The following is a 21648-nucleotide window of genomic DNA, read 5'->3' on the forward strand; positions in this document are numbered from 1 at the left end:
CCAAATTACTAAACTCACAAATTAATCACTATACAAAGCATTGCAAGAGCTAATCTAGCATTTGAGATGAAAGGACAAAGTTGCTAACCTTTGTGATCATTTGAATGGATGGGGGCCTTCAAATCTTGACAAATTTTAGGAAAAATTTGTGATGAGCTTGAGGAAGAGAGGGGAAGAACAGAGGAAGTGAGGGGAAAGGGGAAGAACAGAGCGAGCTCGGGTGGATGAAGGGTTTATGTACGACGACCTTTAATACCGGTTCGTGCCACGAACCGGTACTACAGGTGCTGGAGGGGCCCCAGACTGACAACATCCTGTCACCACTCTCTTTAGTACCGGTTCGTGGCACGAACCGGTGCTAAAGGTTCGCCACGAACCGGTACTAATGAGAGCGGCCGGCGAGCCGTTGGAACCGGCACTAATGGACACATTAGTGCCGGCTCAAAATCAAACCGGCACTAATGTGTCTCAGATTTGACCCTTTTTCTACTAGTGGCTGAGTCATGCCTGGTTGGCAGATGCTACGCACGATAGATCTTTCAGAGTCTTTGCATCTAGATGGACGAGCATAGGGCGGTGGCGCCGCTGGGCACCGTGGTGGTGTCAACTGATGTCCGGATTGGCAAGGATGATGCGGATCTCTCTCCTGAAGATGGATTAGCGCTCTGATGATGATGGCGGCTCCTAAAACATATGCATGTGGTGTGCGCTTTAGGTAGGCTGCACCGGATGTTGGTCCCGCTATGTTATGTGGATGGATCGGCGACGACACTGGTTTTAGATATGGGGAGTGACAGCACTCCACGTTATCAAATATGTAGGTGTGAGTGGTGGCTTCAGGTGAATTGATGTATGTTCCTGTCAGTTCTTTGTGGAATAATTAATAAAGATGGTTGCATGCATCGATTGATGCAGATCCCGGGGGTTAACCTCCTTCTCTAAAAATAAAGAGGCGGCATGAACTGACTTGGAGAGGTTTTCCAAAAGAAGACAACCCATGATACTAATTTGCAATGGTGCTGAAACCCATGGTCTTAAAACTCATGGAGAGTGCTAACGTCAAAGTTTGGCTTGAATTAGCAAGGGTCGCGCGACCCCCTCTATCACAAATTACGACGTCCATTCTCCCACGATATGAGATGGTAGGCCAACGTGCTCGCCAAGTGCAATGTGAGCCATTGATCTAGGCGAAAACCCTTCTTGATCGGTCGTCGACCCCGTCCAGGTAAATGAGTCTGAAGGCTGCCCTCTACCCTGATTATGTAGGCACCCCTCAGGCCTTGCAGCGGCTCGGCTGTCGAGGTGGTACAAAACAAGGCGCTCGTGTACGCCTTTCGTTGTGCTCTGGATACTGCACGAGGCCATACGACTTGTCCAAGGAGGGAAGGCACGCCCACGCCTACGACCCAACCAAGAAAATATCCCCAGCGCGTTTGGTTTGGGGGAATTAAAGATGCGGAATGGGAGTTTTGGGGTAAGGAGATTAAAAGTCCACTGTTTGATTAGAGGGAATGAGAGTTTAAGTGGGAGGGGAGTGAGAGTTGAGGAAACCAATTCCTACCTATTTCTTTCCGGTGGGTACCCTGTTAATTCGTGAGCAGAGATTTATCCCGTGCTAATTCACGCCATATACCAAACAAGGGAATAGGAGTAAAGTTCAACTTTTCATGACTAATCCCTGCATAAACACCCTGATGCAAACTCCCATTTTCAAGCCCAAGTGTTTACCCGAGTGTGCGAGCCGCTGGATCGGAACGCCAGGATATGTGATCGGTGGGTTGGTACCGTCAGCAGATACACAGTGCCAGAGAAGAACAGCGTAGGACATACGGAGACATACCACCCAGCCCGTGGGGTCGTCGTGCGGGGACCGTGAGATGACGATGACGGCTTGAGCACGGTGTCGTACGCTACTGTCTACCTAAAGGCTGTATCTATTTCGTCGCTGATCTTCAACGCCTCGATCGCATGGGTAGAGAGATCAGCAGCGTCGTTCTCTCTACTGTAGCGTCATCAGTTGTTGTCAGAATACTTGGCTAGATGATGCCCAAGCAGCCAAAATTCCTCTTCTTATCTTGTCAATGACGTAACAAATGAATAAAGAGCGGCACGCAACCACGCAACCCTGCTCCTCTTGTCAGATCCTAAATCCCTACCCAGGTTGAGGGACTCGGTATTTAGAGCATCTCCAGTCGTGCCCCCAACAGGCCCTCCTCAGGCGAATTTTTATCGCCGGTGGCAAATCGGCCTAGTCGCATTCTCAGGATCTCGTTTAGTGCCGGTTTGGGCGAAATCCAGAGCCGGCGATCTCGCCCCTAACCCAAGCGGCTGGGTGTCGCCTGGGCGTGCCAGCAGAAGCGAAAAGAGGTGTGGGGCCGCATTGTCGGCGACAGGAACCCCTTTTCCCGCCGTTTCCTCCTGCTTCCCCCCCTCCACTTCCCTCTTTTCTCCATTTCTCCCGCCAAAACCCCGCCTCCTCCCCCTTTCGCCCATCATGCCGCCGAAGAAGTACGTGATGCCCCGCGCCGCGGCGGATCCCACAGCCGCTGCCGTCGTCCAGCCGAAGCAAAGGAAGCCGAGGGCGCCACTGTCCAAGCCCCCCGGCATGAGCAACGCCGAGTGGAAAGCGGATGTGGAGCGCCGGGAGGCCGTCACCGTCGACACGCGCAACAGGGCCAAGAAGGCCAAGGAGAGAGCGGCGCATGCTGCGGCGGCGGCGGCGGCGCATGCGACCGAACAAGCTGAGGCGGCGCGCGCGGCGATGATGAATCCACCCGGTGGGCACCCGTACGCGGCCTAGAGCCAGCAAAGCGTCGGCTCACCGGCCGGGTTCTCGTCGTCTTCGCACCCATGGAGCACGCCGTCGCTGGGCTATGGCGATGGTGACGACCATGGTGGCTTCAACCCCAACATCATGTTCCCCCATGGGCGCCCAGTCCAGCGCACACCCTCGCCCGCGTTCGCCGGCGTGCAGTACCCGTCGTACACGTACTCGCCGCCGGACTATGCAGCCTCACCGACGCCACCACTTCGCCACTCCCTCTACTCGTAAGCCTCCTCGTCGTCGCATCTCGGCGACACCGACGCGACAGAAGCTGACATTGAAGACATCATCGCAGCCGGCTCGGCTGCCACCACCGCTTCCCCTGGGTTCACTATCCAAGACGGCTCGATTGACCTCGGCGACATGGACGACGAGCTCGACTACGGCGAGGAAGAGCCGGAGGAGGAGGAAGAAGATGAGGAGGAGCCAGCGCCGACGAGGAAAGACAAGAAGAAGAAGAAGAAGAAGAAGGCCAAGACCGGTGAGTCGCGCATCAAGTGGGCGTCCAAGAAAGAGGAGTGCCTCGCCGAAGCGTGGAAGGTCATCTTCCTCGACCCGGTCACCGGCACGAACCAGAGCATCGAGACGTATTGGGCCAGCATCAAGGCCGAGTTCGACGAGCGGAAGCTCGTTGACCCCAACTTCAAAGGTGTGCACATGAAGCGTGGGTCGAAGGCGATGGCGAAACATTGAGGGCTCATCCAAAAGGCATGCAACAAATGGCATGGGATCATCGAGGAGCTCGCGGCTCGCCGGGAGAGCCGCACCAGTGTCGAGGATCAGGTATAGCACACCGTCCTTACTGTTGCCTTTCGCCATGTGCGTGCACTTTCGCCGAGCGCGCGCCCTGGCGCGCGCTAGTGCCGACTGATGTTCTTTTCCTCGGCGCAGCTGCTACGCATGTTCGCCATATGACAACAATGACGTAGAGTTCAAGTACCTCCACGTCTTCAAGCGGATCGACAAGTGCGAGAAATGGGCGGGCGTCCGACGCACCCTCGCCAAGGCCAAAGAGACGTACAAGCCGGACGCGCCGACTGCGGGCGCGTCCGCGGGCGCCCGGACGGCAACAAAGGTGCCAAGAAGGCGAAACACGCAGAGTCGGCTGCCGCGCGCGTGCAAGAGTCCATCGAGCACTGCCTCGCCGACGCCAAGACCAGGTCCGCCCAGCCAGAAGAGAAAACTGAGGCGAGTGGGCTGTTTTGATGACGAACAGCGCCGTCAAGCTCGACTTGTTCCGGACCAAGCTCAGGGCCGCCGCGAAACTCAAAGCTCAAGACGTCAAGAAGAGGAACAACGACCTCGTCTTCTTGATGGGCGGCGCTGACATGCTCCAGAGCGGCGATGAGAAGCTCAAGGCGTGGTTCTTGGCGGAGCGAGGCCTCATCCTGAACCATATACCGGCAACGCCAACGCCTCCGTCAATGCCGCCGCCCAGCCCGACGGATGATGATGCCTCCGTGACGCCCAGGCCCACCGATGCCTCCGCCGCGCACAGCAGCACAGAAGCCGCGCCGACCAGCCCGGAAGCCGCACCGACCAGCCCGGAAGCCGCGCCGACTCCTCCCAGCCCGCGTACGCCGACGCCGCCGCCCATGGTGGAGCTCGAAGTTTGATGCACTCCGTCCGCGTCTCTTTTTTTGTACGTCGAACTACTGCGTGTCCTTTCATTTTGATCGCCGAACTGTGGCACCGAATCGCCGAACTATTGTGATGATCGACTGTTTGTGGTCTTTTTTTGCGGGAACGATGGGGTTCGAATATGGGGCTCCTTGGGGGTCACCTGGGGGCGTGGCTGGGGAGAAACGAACCCCAGGGCCCGATCTAGCGCCGGTTCGCACTCAAGGCGCTCTTTTTCGGCGGCCTGGGGGGCCGAACGGCTCGAGATGCTCGGGTGTCCAGCAGACTACTCAAGCAACATCTTATACAACTGATGACCACAAATAGCTGTCTGTTCACAAGAATTCAGAAACACAAACTTCCTTTTCTGAGAATCGACACATTTAAGATTATGCTTTATTTCCAGAAACAGAATCTATTGATATCCGATTAGTTTATATGGAAAAGTAACGACTGTGTCTACCACACACACAACATGCATGCATTTGCAAGAGTTTGAAAATTCCAGTTGCTAAAAATAATCTAGAAAAATAAGAAGCAGACGGACTGCATTGTTCTGCTTCAGTTTTCCTTCAGTTCTCTTGCAATGCTTTAGCAACAGATTTGTAGAACATTGAGTTGTCAAGGACGTTGCAGTAAAATCATCGCGGATACCTTGCAGACAAGAGTATTTCTTCCTCCATAGTGTATTGCCTGCTTGCTTCCACAACAACTCCTTCAGTTGGCATACATACAGATCCAGTTTGACCCCTGTCGTATCTCCTTGTTCCAGCAGCATCAGGTGCCACAGACATGCTAGCTCTCAGATTTTCAAGTTTCATCTCCACTTCCCTCATTGTAGGCCGCTCTTCTCCCTTCAAGTTTATGCACATTGCTGCTAGCATAGCTAATTCCTGGACTTCTCCATCTCCCTCTTCCGTAACTTGGGGATCAATTAACTCATCAAGATTGCCTTCTGCGAGTAGCGAAATCAAATGTGAAATAAGACCAACACCGTCGCCGCCACTACGGTACATGCATGACTTTTTTCTAGTTAGGAGTTCAACAAGCAAAACACCAAAACTGAAAACATCACTCTTGTCTGTTAGGCCGCCAGTATAATAGTACATAGGGTCTAAGTAACCTATTGTTCTTTGCACAGCTGTAGTCACCCCCGTTTTGTCAATTGGAATGTACCTCGAAGCTTCAAAATCTGATACATTTGCTGTCAAATTGTATCTAGAAGTATGTTGGATGATTTAATATCCCTATGATAAATTGGCATCGAAGCAGCCGAATGAAGATAAGACAGAGCCCTAGCAACTTCCAGCGCAATCCTTGTTCGATCATCCCATGACAGTGACATCGGGCCTTCAATATGAAGATGGTGATCAAGAGTACCATTTGAAATGAACTCATAAACCAGTAAGGGGACTTCTCTCTCAAGACAACATCCGATTAGTTTCACAACATTTCGATGATTGATTTGAGAAAGAATTGCAACCTCGTTTATGAAGTCATCAATTTCTCTCTGTACGACGATCTTGGATTTCTTGATGGCGACAACCTGTAGGTCTAAAATTCCTTTATACAAAACACCGTGGCCTCCGCCGCCGGCCTCACGAGTTCTGTCAAAATTGTTTGTGGCCTTCTCTAGATCCAACAAAGAAATGATCATCCTTTCACCAAAATCTGTTTTCTGGGATATTAGTTGTTGCAATAGCAACCCATGATTTTGCTTGAACAATCTTCTTTTGAATTTGTTTGCCGTATTTAACTTCACTTTGCGTGCTATAAACGGGGCGGCGAGCACTAAAAGTAAAATGATCGAGCTGCCACTAGCAACAAGACCTATGCCCAAACCTGTAAAATATGGTATCATAGACGAAAATACAAAGTCATTAGTTTCGGGCAACTGAATTCTTCAAAAAATAATAGATTGATAATGATTATAAAAAATGCTATCACTACCTGTAAATGGCCTTTTTGTTCTGACGATGACGCATCCAAATTTCATCAATGGATCTCCATTGGTACCATCTTGACACCGGCAATGGAATGTCCCAGGCATATTGATGCAAATTCCATAACATGGATATCCTTCCTTGTGTTTACATTCGTCAATGTCTGCGCAAAGCACGTAAAAGTATGAATGAATAAGCAATATGCATGCTAAATAGGTAACTAGCTGGACTTCTGCAGGTAGTAGAACTAGAAAATTATTTTGCTGGTGCCTATATAACATTGTAGTGAATAAATAAGCATAAAGCTATCAATTAATTTGATCTTTACCTTCACATTTTTTTGGTTTAGAAGCATTGCCATTGAAGCCAGGAGGGCACTGACAGTCATATCCTTCGTGTGTGTTTCTGCAATTGCCGTAACATGGATAGATGTCTGGATAATCACATTCGTTGATATCTGGATGTACCGCAACATAGAAAAAACAAAAATTAGTTATACCCATGTAGCTTCATGTAGTCAATGAGTAGAAAATGTATATAACACACAAGTCGATCGGCTAAGAAATAACTATTTACTGATCAATGCCGCACAAGCTGTCATGGAACTGATTTTTGTGATGAACTACTTTCTAATTCGGGAGAAGGTAAAATAACCTCATCATGATCTACTTTCCTCCCATTCACTTCTTTCGAGAGAAACTCCTTCTCTAGAAAAGATTCATTCTTAGCAATGGATATCTTGCCTTCGTATCTTGTGATAGAAGGTGTACCCAAAAGTTTCCTTTGAGTATTCTATGAAGACACACTTCTCCTATTTGGGTTCGAGCTTATCAGGTTGAAACTTTTTCACATAAGCATCTCAGCCCCAAACTTTAGGAAACGACAACTTTGGTTTCTTGCCAAACCACAATTCATAAGGCGTCGTCTTAACGGATTTTGATGGTGCCCTATTTAAAGTGAATGCAACTGTCTTTAATGCATAACCCTGAAATGATAGTGGTAAACTGGTAAGAGACATCATAGATCGCACCATATCCAATAAAGTGCGGTTACGACGTTCGTACACACCATAACGTTGTGGTGTTCAATGTGGCGTGAGCTATGAAACTATTCCACATTGTTTTAAATGAAGGCCAAACTTGTAACTCAAACATTCTCCTCCACGATCAGATCGTATAAACTTTATTTTCTTGTTACGATGATTCTCCACTTCATTCTGAAATACTTTGAACTTTTCAAATGTTTAAGACTTGAGTTTCATTAAGTGATATACCCATATCTGCTCAAATCATCTGTGAAGTTCAGAAAATAACAATACCTGCCACGAGAATCAACACTCGTCGGACCCCATACATCGGTATGTATTATTTCCAATAAGTCACTAGCTCATTTCATTGTTCCGGAGAATGGAGTTTTAGTCATCTTGCCCATAAGGCACGGTTAGCAAGCATCAAATGATTCATAATCAAGTGATTCCAAAAGTCCATCTTTATGGAGTTTCTTCATGCACATTACACCGATATGACCCAAACGGCAGTGCCACAAATATGTTGCACTATCATTATAAGCTTTGCATCTTTTGGCATCAATATTATGGATATGTGTATCACTACGATCAAGATTCAATAAACCATCAACATTGGGTGTATGACCATAAAAGGTTTTATTCATGTAAACAGAATAACAATTTATTCTCTATCTTAGATGAATAATCGTATGGCAATAAACATGATCTATTCATATTTATGCTCAATGCAAACACCAAATAACATTTACTTAGGTTCAACACTAATCTCGAAAGTATAGGGAGTGTGCGATGATCATCATATCAATCTTGGAACCACTTCCAACACACATCGTCACTTCACTCTCAACTAGTCTCTGTTTATTCTGTAACTCCCGTTTCAAGTTACTAATCTTAGCAACCGAACAAGTATCAAATACTCAGGGGCTACTATAAATACTAGTATGGTACACATAAATAACCTGTATGTCAAATATACCCATGTTCACTTTGCCATCCTTCTTATCCACCAAATATTCAGGGCATTTCCGCTTCTAGTGACCATTTCTTTTGTAGTAGAAGCACTAAGTTTCAGGCTTTGGTCCAACTTTGGGCTTCTTCACGGGAGTGACAACTTGCTTGCCATTCTATTTGAAGTTCCCTTTCTTTCCCTTTGCCCTTTTCTTGAAACAAGTGGTCTTATCAATCATCAACACTTGATTCTCTTTTCTTGATTTCTACCTTCGTCGATTTCAGCATCACGGAGAGCTCGGGAATCGTTTTCTTCATCCCTTGCATACTATAGTTCATCATGAAGTTCTAGTAACTTAGTGATGGTGACTAGAGAACTTTGTCAATCACTGTCTTATCTGGAAGATTAACTCCCACTTGATTCAAGTGATTGTAGTACCTAGACAATCTGAGCACATGCTCACTGCTTGAGCTATTCTCCTCCATCTTTTAGCTATAGAACTTGTTGGAGACTTCATATCTCTCAACTCGGGTATTTGCTTGAAATATTAACTTCAATTGCTGGAACATCTCATATGGTCCATGACGTTCAAAACGTCTTTGAAGTCCCGATTCTAAGCTGTTAAGCATGGTGCACTAAACTATCAAGTAGTCATCATATTGAGCTAGCTGAACGTTCATAACGTCTGCATCTGCTCCTGCAATAGGTCTGTCACCTAGTGGTGCATCAAGGACATAATTCTTCTGTGCATCAATGAGGATACACCTCAGATCACAGACCTAGTCCGCAATTTTGCTACTAACATCTTTCAACTTAGTATTCTCTAGGAACATACAAAAAACATAAGGAAGCTATAATGTGAGCTATTGATCTACAACATAATTTGCAAAATACTATCAGGACTAAGTTCATGATAAACTAAAGTTCAATTAATCATATTAATTAAGAACTCCCACTTAGATAGACATCCCTATAATCATCTAAGTGATCATGTGATCCATATCAACTAAACCATGTCTGATCATCACGTGAGATGGAGTAGTTTTCAACGGTGAACATCACTATGTTGATCATATCTACAATATGATTCAGGCTCGACCTTTCGGTCTTAGTGTTCCGAGGCCATATCTGCATATGCAAGGCTCGTCAAGTTTAACCCGAGTATTCTGCTTGTGCAAAGCTGGCTTGCACCCGTTGTATGTGAACATCGAGCCTATCACACCCGATCATTACGTGGTGTTTCAGCACGAAGAACTATAGCAACGGTGTATACTCAGGGAGAACACTTATACCTTTAATTTAGTGAGAGATCATCTTATAATGCTACCGTCGATCTAAGCAAAATAAGATGCATAAAAGATAAACATGACATGCAATCAATATAAGTGATATAATATGGCCATCATCATCTTGTGCCTTTGATCTCCATCTCCAAAGTACCGTCATGATCACCATCGTCACCGGCGCGACACCGTGATCTCCATCGTAGCATCGTTGTCGTCTCGCCAACTATTGCTTCTACGACTATCTCTGCCGCTTAGTGATAAAGTAAAGCAACTACATGGCGATTGCATTTCATACAATAAAGCGACAACCATATGACTCCTGCCAGTTGCCGATAACTCTGTTACAAAACATGATCATCTCATAAAATAAAATTTAGCATCATGTCTTGACCATATCACATCAGAACATGCCCTGCAAAAACAAGTTAGACGTCCTCTACTTTGTTATTGTAAGTTTTACATGGCTGCTACGGGCTGAGCAAGAACTGTTCTTACCTACACATCAAAACCACAATGATATTTTGTCAAGTTAGTGTTGTTTTAACCTTCAACAAGGACCGGGCGTAGCCACATTCAGTTGAACTAAAGTTGCAGAAACTGACACCCGCCAGCCACCTATGTGCGAAGCACATCAATAGAACCAGTCTCGCGTAAGCGTATGCGTAATGTCGGTTCGGTCCGCTTCATCCAACAATACCGCCGAATCAAAGTATGACATGCTGGTAAGCAGTACGACTTGTATCGCCCACAACTCACATGTGTTCTACTCGTGCATATAACATCTACGCATAAACCTGGCTCGGATTCCACTGTTGGGTAACGTAGTAATTTCAAAAATATTACTACGAACACGCAAGATCATGGTGATGCATAGCAACGAGAGGGGAGATTGTTGTCCATGTACTCTCGTAGACCGTAAGAGGAAGCGTTATGACAATGCGGTTGATGTAGTCGTACGTCTTCATGATCGACTGATCCTAGTACCGAACGTACGGCACCTCCGCGATCTGCACACGTTCAGCTCGGTGACGTCCCGCGAACTCACGATCCAGTAGAGCTTCCAGGGAGAGTTCCTTCAGCACGACGGCGTAATGACGGTGTTGATGAATCTACCGACGCAGGGATTTTCCTAAGCACCGCAATGATATGAACGAGGTGGATTATGGTGGAGGGGGGCACCACACACGGCTAAAAGCTCAATGATCAACTTGTGTGTCCGTGGGGTGCGCCCCTCCCCGTATATAAAGGAGTGGAGGAGGGGGAGGGCCGGCCCTCTACTATGGCATGCCCTGGGGAGTCCTACTCCCACCGGGAGTAGGATTCCCCCCCTTCCAAGTAGTAGGAGTAGGAGAGAAGGAAGGGGAAGAGAGAAGAGAAGGAAGGAGAGGGCTCCGCCCCTCCCCTTAGTCCAATTCGGACTATGCCTGGGGGGGGGGGGGGGGGCGACCCTAGGTATCCCCTCTCTCTTTCCCGTATGGCCCAATAAGGCTCAATACTTCTCCCGGCGAATCCCCGTAACTCTCCGGTACTCCGAAAAATACCCGAAGCACTCAGAACCTTTCCGATGTCCGAATATAGCCTTCCAATATATTGATATTTACGGCTCGACCATTTCAAGACTCCTTGTCATGTCCCCGATCTGATCCGGAACTCCAAACAAACTTCGGTCATCAAATCTCATAACTCATAATACAAATTGTCACAGAACGTTAAGCGTGCGGACCCTACGGGATCGAGAACTATGTAGACATGACCGAGATTCATTTCCGAAAAATAACCAATAGCGGAACCTGGATGCTCATATTGGCTCCTACATATTCTACGAATATCTTTATCGTTTAAACCGCATAACAACATATGTTGTTTCCTTTGTCATTGGTATGTTAATTGCCCGAGATTCGATCGTCGGTATCTCAATACCTAGTTCAATATCGTTACCAGCAAGTCTCTTTACTCGTTCCGTAATGCATCATCCCACAACTAACTCATTAGTTCAATATCGTTACCAGCAAGGCTTATAGTGATGTGCATTACCGAGAGGGCCCAGAGATACCTCTCCAACAATCGAAGTGACAAATCCTAATCTCAATCTATGCCAACTCAACAAACACCATCAGAGACACCTGTACAACACCTTTATAATCACCCAGTTACGTTGTGACGTTTGGTAGCACACAAAGTGTTCCTCCGGTATTCGGGAGTTGCACAATCTCATAGTCTGATGAACTTGTATAAGTCATGAAGAAAGCAATAGCAATGAAACTAACACGATCATAATGCTAAGCTAACGGATGGGTCATGTCCATCACATCATTCTCCTAATGATGTGATCCCATTCAGCAAATGACAACACATGTCTATGTTTAGGAAACATAACTATCTTTGATTAACGAGCTAGTCAAGTAGAGGCATACTAGGGACTATAGGTTTTGTCTATGTATTCACACATGTACTAAGTTTCCGGTTAATACAATTCTTGCATGAATAATAAACATTTATCATGATATAAGGAAATAAATAATAACTTTATTATTGCCTCTAGGGCATATTTCCTTCAGCTTCATTCAACAATACCGCCGAATCAAGATAAGACATTGGTGGTAAGCAGTATGACGATCACCGCCCACAACTCTTTGTGTTCTACTCGTGCATATCATCTACACATAGACCTAGCTCTGATGCCACTGTTGGGAAACGTAGCATGAAATTTCAAAAAGAATCCTACGCTCAGGCAAGATCTATCTTGGAGATGCATAGCAATGAGAGGGGGAGAGTGTGTCCACCTACCCTCGTACACCAAAAGCGGAAGCATTTTCTCAACGCGGTTGATGTAGTCGAACATCTTCTCATTCCGATGACGCAATGACGTCCCTCGAGCTCTTGATCTAGCAGAGGGTCGAAGGAGTAGATGAGTTCTGTCAACACAACGGCGTGGTGACGGTGATGGTGATGTGATCCGTGTAGGGCTTCGCCTAAGCACAGCGAGCATATGACCGGAGGCGTAAACTGTGGAGGGGGCGCCACACACGGCTTGGAGCAATTGGTGTTGTGTCTCCTAGGGGTGCCTCCCCCCATATATAAAGGAGGGAGGGAGGAGGAGGCCGGCCTAGGGCGCGCCAAGCGGGGAAGAATCCCACTTGGACTCCTAGTCCAATTCGCCCCGCATTCCTTCTATCGGAGGGGGAAGGGGGAAGGAGAGGGAGAGGGAGAAGGAAAGGGGGCCGCGTCCCCTCCACTTGTCCAATTCGGACTCCCCATGGGGGGGCACCCCCTTGTGGGATGCCTTGCCTCTCCCCTATGGCCCATTACTTCCCCCGGGAGGTTACCCCTTGGTACTCCGATAAATACCTGAAACACCCCGGAACCATTCCGCTGTCCAAATACCACCTTCCAATATATCAATCTTTACCTCTCGATCATTTCGTGTCCGTGATCTCATCCGGCACTCCGAATAACCTTCGGTCACCAAAACACATAACTCATATAATACATATCATCATCGAACGTTAAGCATGCAGACCCTACGGGTTCGAGAACTATGTAGACATGACCAAGACACCTCTCTGGTCAATAACCAATAGCGGAACCTGGATGCTCATATTGGTTCCCACCTATTCTACAAAGATATTTATCGTTCATACCATAATGACAACATACGTAATTCCCTTTGTCATCGGTATGTTACTTGCCCGAGATTCGATCGTCGGTATTTTCATACCTAGTTCAATCTCATTACTGGCAAGTCTCTTCACTCGTTCTGTAATACATCATCCCGCAACTAACTCATTAGTCACATTGCTTGCAAGGCTTATTATGATGTGCATTACTGAGAGGGCCCAGAGATACCTCTCCGATACTCGGAGTGACAAATCCTAATCTCGATCTATCCCAACCCAACAAACACCTTCATAGATACCTGTAGAGAATCTTTATAATCACTCAGTTACGTTGTGACATTTGATAGCACACAAGGTATTCCTCCGATATCTGGGAGTTGCATAATCTCATAGTTGAAGGAATATGTATTTGACATGAAGAAAGCAATAGCAATAAACTGAAAGATCAACATGCTAAGCTAACAGATGGGTCTTCTCCATCACATCATTCTCCTAATGATGTGATCTCATTCATCAAATAACAATACATGTCTATGGTTAGGAAACTTAACCATCTTTAGTTAACAATCTAGTGTAGTTGAGGCTTATTAGGGACACGGTGTTTTGTCTATGTATTCACACATGTATCAAGTTTCCGGTTAATACAATTCTAGCATGAATAATAAACAATTATCATGACATAAGGAAATATAAGATAATAACTTTATTATTGCCTCTAGGGGATATTTCCTTCAAATGCCGGCTATGTGCGTAGGTTGTGGCCTTCGTGGGACCCAAGTGACGGTGGCCTCCAATGGTCTACTTTTCGTCAATGTCGGCGGCGACCGTTGACGTGCTGGCCGCCTCATTGATCTCCGCAAACCCGACTTCTTTCACCTGCAAGGCGCAGTTCTGCGAACGTTGAGTATGTTTTGAAATATGAGAATATTTATTAAAATTGTGAACATTTTAGAATCCTTGTTTATGTTTTTAGTTTGCCAAATATTTTTTATTTGGCAAACAGTTTTTGAAATAGTGAACACCTTTTGGATTTCACAAACAGTATTTAAAATTAAGCAATATTTTTTGAAATTGTGAAAAAAATTAGAAGATCATGGCCGTTTTTTTATTCATGAACATTGTTTTCATTCCATGATTTTTTTTGGAATTCAAGAACTTTTATTGAAGTTCGTAAAAAAACATATTCACAATTTTTTGGAATACGTGAAGATTTGCTAAATTCGAAATATTTTTGAATTTCTGAAGATTTTGCAAATCTTGATAAATTTTCTATTTTGTAAAAAAATTGATAGAAAAAATAAAAACAATGTGGAAAAATGCTACCCTTGGCTGGCTGAAATCGTGCAAGCTGTGTGTGTGTGTGTGTGTGTGTGTTATCCTCCAGGCGCGGCTTTGTGCGGGTCACAGCGAGTTGGAAGAAGCCCTCTGTCGGTGGGAAACGACATCTATGGGACACAAGAATCCCTACTAGGGTTGCGGGGCGCGGGGTTGTGAGAAGAGCAGGATTAGTAATCAGCACAAAGATCGTTTACCTAGGTTTGGGCCGCGAGGATGCGTAAAACCCTAGTCCTGCTTGGTGGATGTATTGAGCGTTCTTGAGCTCTCGAACTAGCTATGGGTGTTGCGCGGTTCCCAAGAGCCGAATCCTTTTCCAGTGCGCCATGGGCCTCGTTCTATAGGTGAAAGGGGCTGCCACAGTGGCACACACGAGGTGGAAAGGCCTACAGTGCTGCGAGCTTATCGCTCGTATTACAAGACAAGACACATTTAATGTGTGGCTTAGGTGTCCCTCCACTTTATCGGGGACGGGGGCGAGGCCCGTCCCGTCCATCGCCGCTCCTCCTTGCTTCGACACGCGCCCTGGCCAACGATGCATGCGGTGCCATGTAGGCAGGCAAGCAGCTGAGGTGGCGCGGTGGTGGAGCCTCCACGAAGATCTGCATGCCGCCACGTAAGCATGTGCCGAGTCGGCCTAGAAGCTACGTGTTGCCACGCAGGTGCCTGCCCAGCTGGTTGGGCTGGCAGCTACATGTGAACAGTGGTGGAGATTTGGTTGGTGCGGGCCTGGCAGTGGCCCCGCTGACGCCCTTGGCAAGGGTCTTGTCGGGTTTCCCAGCAAGGTCTTGCCGTGGCGCGCTGTTGTCGCCGGCAAGGACCTTGCCGGGGGTCTTGTGGGTTTCCTCGGCAAGAACCCTGCCGAGGATCGTTGCCTTCCAATCCTCATCTGAACTTGAGTATTCTGTTTACTCCATCTGTCTTCACAAAGATCTGCATGCCACCATGGAGGTGCCTCCCGAGCCCTGTCCCAACGTGGTTGTTGGTGTTGGAGACCGTCGGCTCGACGGTGGCTTGCTCCGTTGGTGCGGGCGAGCTATCCTGGCAAGGGTCTTGCCGGGGCTGCTGAGGCTGCCTCGGCAAGGGTCCTTGCCGGGGAAACCTGCTTCGTCCATCTGATCTCTGTGGCCTTGGTCCTTGATGTTGCTATGCTTGTCTCGTGCCTTCGGCTTCTCTCCGGCTCCCCTCCTTTGCCCTGCTATGCGTGGTCGTGGCGCGTGGCTCTGACTGCCCGTGCACAGGTAAAGGGGTCAAAAGGAGAGCCCCTACTTTTGTACACCAACAGGAGCCCCCGGGCCTGGGCCACACATAAGCGCGACACGTTGTTGGGCCAGGCGCGGGCAGGCAGGGCGGATTTTACCGCGGTAACTGTTTCGTCCGCTGCGCTTTCCCACGACCTGCGTTGGATGCATGTCGTGGAGGAGCGTGTGTGACATGGGAGGCATGCGTGGGACGGTTCCCACACGCATGCGTCGTATCGAGTTAATGGGAAAGGAGGCGGCCCGCGCCTTCCCCATAAAAAGGAAGAACCGCGGGCGCGCTGCTGACTTTACCACTTCCCTGCGTCTTCTCCAATCTTGAAACCACCGCCTCCTTTCTTCCTCCTTCTCGAGCCCCCCATCTTCATCCACCGTTGCCGTGCTTCCGCCATCCTCTGCCCTCTTGCTTCTTGTAGCCGCCATGGCACCCAAATTTACCACAGGCAAGGGAGTGGCCAAAGATGTCGGGGCGACGGAGGAGCCAGAGAGCGAGCTGGTGGCGCGACGGGCGCAGTTCGCCTACTTCCCCTCGACGGTCGATGTGTCCGAGCTCTGGGAGTTCTTCAAACTTCTGTGGGGGGTGAAGAGGGGGGAGAAACGACGTTGCATCCAGCCACGCGCGTCGTCCCTGCCTGCGCCGGGGCCGCTCCAAATCGGTACCCCTTATTCATCGACTACTTCTCCTGCGGGCTCTGCCCCCCTTTTCTGATTTCTTCAAGGACATCATGCACACCTTCGACTTCCGCCTTCTAGACTTCACTTCGAATGCTGTGGCGTGCATGGCTCTCTTTGCACACCTCTGCGAGTTCTTTGTCGGGGTGCACCCCAACACGACACTCTTCCGCCACTACTTCTCCCCTCGAATCCAAAAGGGGGGCGCCATCTCTGGCTGTGTCGCCTCGATCCCGAGGGCCAAGTGGACATATCCGGAGGGCGCCATGAAGGAGAGGTGGGAAGAGTGGCGGGGCCAGTGGTGCTGGATCGAGGAGGAGAACCCGCCAGCGTTCTGCGAGGTTTGCCAGAAGCCGCCGATCCGTGGAAAAGACTGGGGTGATGTCGACGCTGATGACGAGAAGCTTACGATTGCCACCACCAGGATCCTTCGGCTCACCCAGGCCGGGCTCACCCTCGATATGATCAGGGCCGACTTGATCCGCCTCCGAATCGCTCCTCTGCATGACAAGGTGAGGTCGGCCTGGCTTTTCATGAATGCCGCTGACATCATGAGGCTCCGCCCCGGCCTCGACCAAAATCTGATGGTGCTGAGGCACGCTCATCTCTGCCAACGGATCTGCCAGCTCGAGGTTAATGATGAAGGCGAGGTTGAGCGGTTCGGCAAGGTTGCAAGGGTCGCAGCAAAATCCGGCAAGGTTGCCAAGGAGCCCGTTTTTAGGATGCCGGTGGGCATGGTCCCTCTTTGCAACAATTCTCGGTGGTCCGAGATTATCGCCATGATGCCGCTCTTCAACGCGCACGGCCTTGACCCGAGCTGGGCTAATCCGGACGAGCTCAAGGTGTAGGAATTCTTTGACACCTTGCACGAGGGGTATGTCACCGTCGAGCCGCAGCTTATCCAGGACACCTCCCCGGCGGATCTAGACTACATCACCGCCAGGTGAAAGGAAGCGAGGCTTGCCGCGGAGGAGGCAAAGCTTGCCGAGGAGGCTAGCAGTGCCGACAGTGTGGAGGACAAGGCCGCGGCGGAGGCGGAGGAAAAAGAGTTCGCCCAGTGGGCCGCGGCCGCTGGGGAGGCCAGCGGCGCCGGCACTGCCCCCCCCCCCCCTCGTCGAGGACGTGGTGACGAGTCATCGGATGAGGAGGACGAGGGGGAGAAGATCATGACCACCTACCCTCCAGCTACTGGAAGGGGGCGAGTCCTGCGGCGGGCCGCCTCCGGCGAGCCGGTCCGTCCCGGCCGGGCCGCGCAGCTGCAATAGGCCCAGGAGACGTCTGCGCACCAGACGAGGGCTGTGGCAATGAAGAAGGTGGTGGAGACCATGGCGGCGAAGAAGAAGGCATCCGCTTCTTCGTCGTCCAAGCGTGCCAGATGCCACCGCCTCCCCCTTCGCCGGCAGGAGTTGGCGTGGGCATCGCTTTTGACTTGGGACCCCTCAGCCCAGACAGGAAGAGGAAGGCAGCAGAGGAGGAGGAGGAGGAGGATGAAGAGTAAGCTCTGCTTTCCCCCTCATTTTCTTTTTTCGTTTTCTCCATTTCCTCCAATGGCGCGGCTTACTCTGAGTCATCTTCATCCCGCAGGGACAAGGAGAAACTGGCCCAAAGGGTGAAGAGGGCCAGGATTTCGACGAGTGGCCATCCCTCGGTAGGAACCTCCAGCACGCCACTGGTCGTGTTGAGCAGCCCGGACAGCAGCCCCCAATGTGAGTTCATCACCCATCCTTCGTCAATGTGTGCCATGCGCGATACTTCGGTACTGACCTATGCCGTGGGTGTAGGAGAGGAGCAGCACCAAGGGGAGCCGCAGAGGGCTTCTCCCAACGTGCCGCCCCCGTCGACCATGCCGCCCCGAGGGGCGTCCCCGGCAAGGGCACCAAGCACCAAGGCCATGCAGACGGAGGTGGTGGAGGAGAACACGGGCGCCAGTGGCTTAGCCTCGACGCCAAACCTTGGTGGGGAAGGGACTTCCGCTTCTCGGCCTGGCATGGGTAAGCCACTCGCCTTCTATGTCCGCTTGCATTCTTTCTTTCTTTTTCACTGGCTTTTGATCTAGGCTCCGCCTTGTCCCCTTCTTGGTATTCAGACTTCTCCTCGATGGACCCAGAGAACGTCGACACCATTATCAAGGACATCGCCGAGGATGCCGCAACACAGGCCGAGAAGATCGCTGCCGAGGAGAGCGCCAAGGGCGCTGCCGAGGACGCCGCCAAGGGGCCCCATAGGTGGTACTAGGGGCTGCAAACATGTCACAAAGCCCACAGTTCGTCTTGACGTTATTAATATAACAATATATTGCATTTTCATTGTTCATTGAGAATAACCAACTTCTCGCACGATTACACTAGACTCTTTTGTATGAGTTTTCCTTTTTCTTACAGATGATAATCGTGCTACACCCTTCCAGGATACGGCACAACAGAGACAAAGGCGCAGACGTGCAGCAGGGCCCCTGATGTCTACTATACAACCTTCTTCTTGTAGACGTTGTTGGGCCTCCAAGTGCAGAGGTTTGTAGGACAATAGAAAATTTCCCTCAAGTGGATAACCTAAGATTTATCAATCCATGGGAGACGTAGGATGAAGATGGTCTCTCTCAAACAACCCTGCAAGCAAATAACAAAGAGTCTCATGTGTCCCCAACACACCCAATACAATGGTAAATTGTATAGGTGCACTACTTCGGCAAAGAGATGGTGATACACATGCAATATAGATAGTAGATAAAGGTATTTGTAATCTTAATTATAAAAACAGGAAGGTAACTAATGATAAAAGTGAGCGTAAACGGTATTGCAATGGTAGGAAACAAGGCCTAAGGTTCATACTTTCACTAGTGCAAGTTCTCTCAACAATAATAACATAATTGTATCATATAACAATCCCTCAACATGCAACAAAGAGTCACTCCAAAGCCACTAATAGCGGAGAACAAACAAAGAGATTATGGTAGGGTATGAAACCACCTCAAAGTCATCCTTTTTGATGTATCTATTCAAGAGTCCGTAGTAAAATAACATAGAGCTATTCTATCCGTTCAGTCTATCATAGACTTCATACTAGAATAACACCTTAAGACACAAATCAACCAAAACCCTAATGTAACCTAGATACTCCATTGTCACCTCAAGTATCCGTCATATGATATGCATCACACAATCTCAGATTCATCTATTCAACCAACACAAAGTACTTCAAAGAGTGCCCCAAAGTTTCTACCAGAGAGTCAAGACGAAAACGTGTGCCAACCCCCATGCATAGGTTCATGGGCGGAACCCGCAAGTTGATCACCAAAACATACATCAAGTGGATCACGTGAATATCCCATTGTCACCACAGATAAGCATGGCAAGACATACATCAAGTGTTCTCAAATCCTTAAAGACTCAATCCGATAAGATAACTTCAAAGGGAAAACTCAATCCATTACAAGAGAGTAGAGGGGGAGAAGCATCATAAGATCCAACTATAATAGCACAGCTCGTGATACATCAAGATCGTGCCATAGAGAGAACACGAGAGAGAGACATCAAACACATAGCTGGTACATACCCTTAGCCTCGAGGGTGAACTAATCCCTCCTCGTCATGGAGAACGCCAAGATGATGTAGATGGCCACCGGTGAGGGACCCCCCCTCCGGCAGGGTGCCGGAACAGGGTCCCGATTGACTTTTGGTGGCTACAGAGGCTTGCGGCAGCAGAACTCCCGATCTATCTTCGTTATCGATGTTTTTAGGGTATATGGGATTATATAGGTGAAAGAAGTCGGTCGGGGGGTGCTCGAGGGGCCCAGGAGGCATGGGGCGCGCCATCCTATCTCGTGGCCTCCTCGACACTTCCCTGGCTTGCACTCCAAGTTCCCGAGAGATCTTCTGTTCCAAAAATAACTTTTCTGAAGGTTTCATTCCGTTTGGACTCCGTTTGATATTCCTTTTCTTCGAAACACCGAAAAAGGTAAGAAAACAACAATATGGGCTAGGCCTCCGGTTAGTAGGTTAGTCCCAAAAGTAATATAAAAGTGTATAATAAAGCCCGTAATCTTCCAAAACAGGTAATATAATAGCATGGAACAATCCAAAATTATAGATACGTTGGAGACGTATCAAGCATCCCCAAGCTTAATTCCTGCTCGTCCTCGTGTAGGTAAATGATAAAAACAGAATTTTTGATGTGGAATGCTACCTAGCATAATTCCCAATGTATTTCTCTTTATGGTGGCATGAATGTTCAGATCCAAATGATTCAAAATAAAAGTTCATATTGACATAAGAAATAGTAATACTTCAAGCATACTAATAAAAGTAATCATGTATTCTCAAAATAACATGGCTAAAGTAAGTTCATCCCTACAAAATCATATAGTTAGGCTATGCTTCATTTTCATCACACAAAAATGTTCCCAAATTCTACACCCCTGATGACAAGCCAAGCAATTGTTTCGTACTTAAATAATCTCAAACTTTTTCGACCTTCACGCAATACATGAGCGTGAGCCATGGATATAGCACTATGGGTGGAATATAATATGATGATGGGGATTGTGTGGAGAAGACAAAAAAGAGAAAGTCTCACATTGACGAGGATAATCAACGGGCTATGGAGATGCCCATCAATTGATGTCAACATGAGGAGTAGGGATTGCCATGCAATGGATGCACTAGAGCTATAAATGAATGAAAGCTCAACAAAAGAAAACTAGTGGGTGTGCATCCAACTTGCTTGCTCAAGAAGACCTAGGGCATTTGAGGAAGCCCATCGTAGGAATATACAAGCCAAGTTCCATAATGAAAATTCCCACTAGTATATGAAAGTGACAACATATGAGACTCTCTATATATGAAGAACATGGTGCTACTTTGAAGCACAAAATATGAGACTCGCTATATGAAAAGCATGGTGCTACTTTGAAGCACAAGTGTGGAAAAGGGATAGTAACATTGCCCCTTTTTATTTTATTTTCCCCCTTTTTTCTTTTTCTTTTTTTTCTTTTTTCTTTTTTTTCTTTGGCCCCCCTTTTTTTCTTTGGCCTTTCTTTTTTTCTTTGGGGACAATGCTCTAATAATGATGATCATCACACTTTTATTGATTACAACACATGAATTACAACTCGAAACTA

At 48.1% G+C, this 21648-nt stretch overlaps 1 non-coding gene and 1 pseudogene across 1 annotated transcript; both read right to left on the reverse strand.

The window, feature by feature from the left end:
• Nucleotides 1–1080: 1080 nt before the first annotated feature.
• Nucleotides 1081–1233, reverse strand: LOC123140212 (U1 spliceosomal RNA). The gene has a single exon (XR_006469864.1). It is a non-coding gene; the product is annotated as a U1 spliceosomal RNA (small nuclear RNA).
• A 3852-nt stretch (nt 1234–5085) lies between these two features.
• LOC123139597 (wall-associated receptor kinase 3-like) lies at nt 5086–16283 on the reverse strand (annotated as a pseudogene).
• Nucleotides 16284–21648: the final 5365 nt, after the last annotated feature.

This window comes from Triticum aestivum, chromosome 6B (genome assembly GCF_018294505.1).
Source record: "Triticum aestivum cultivar Chinese Spring chromosome 6B, IWGSC CS RefSeq v2.1, whole genome shotgun sequence".
NCBI lineage: Eukaryota > Viridiplantae > Streptophyta > Magnoliopsida > Poales > Poaceae > Triticum > Triticum aestivum.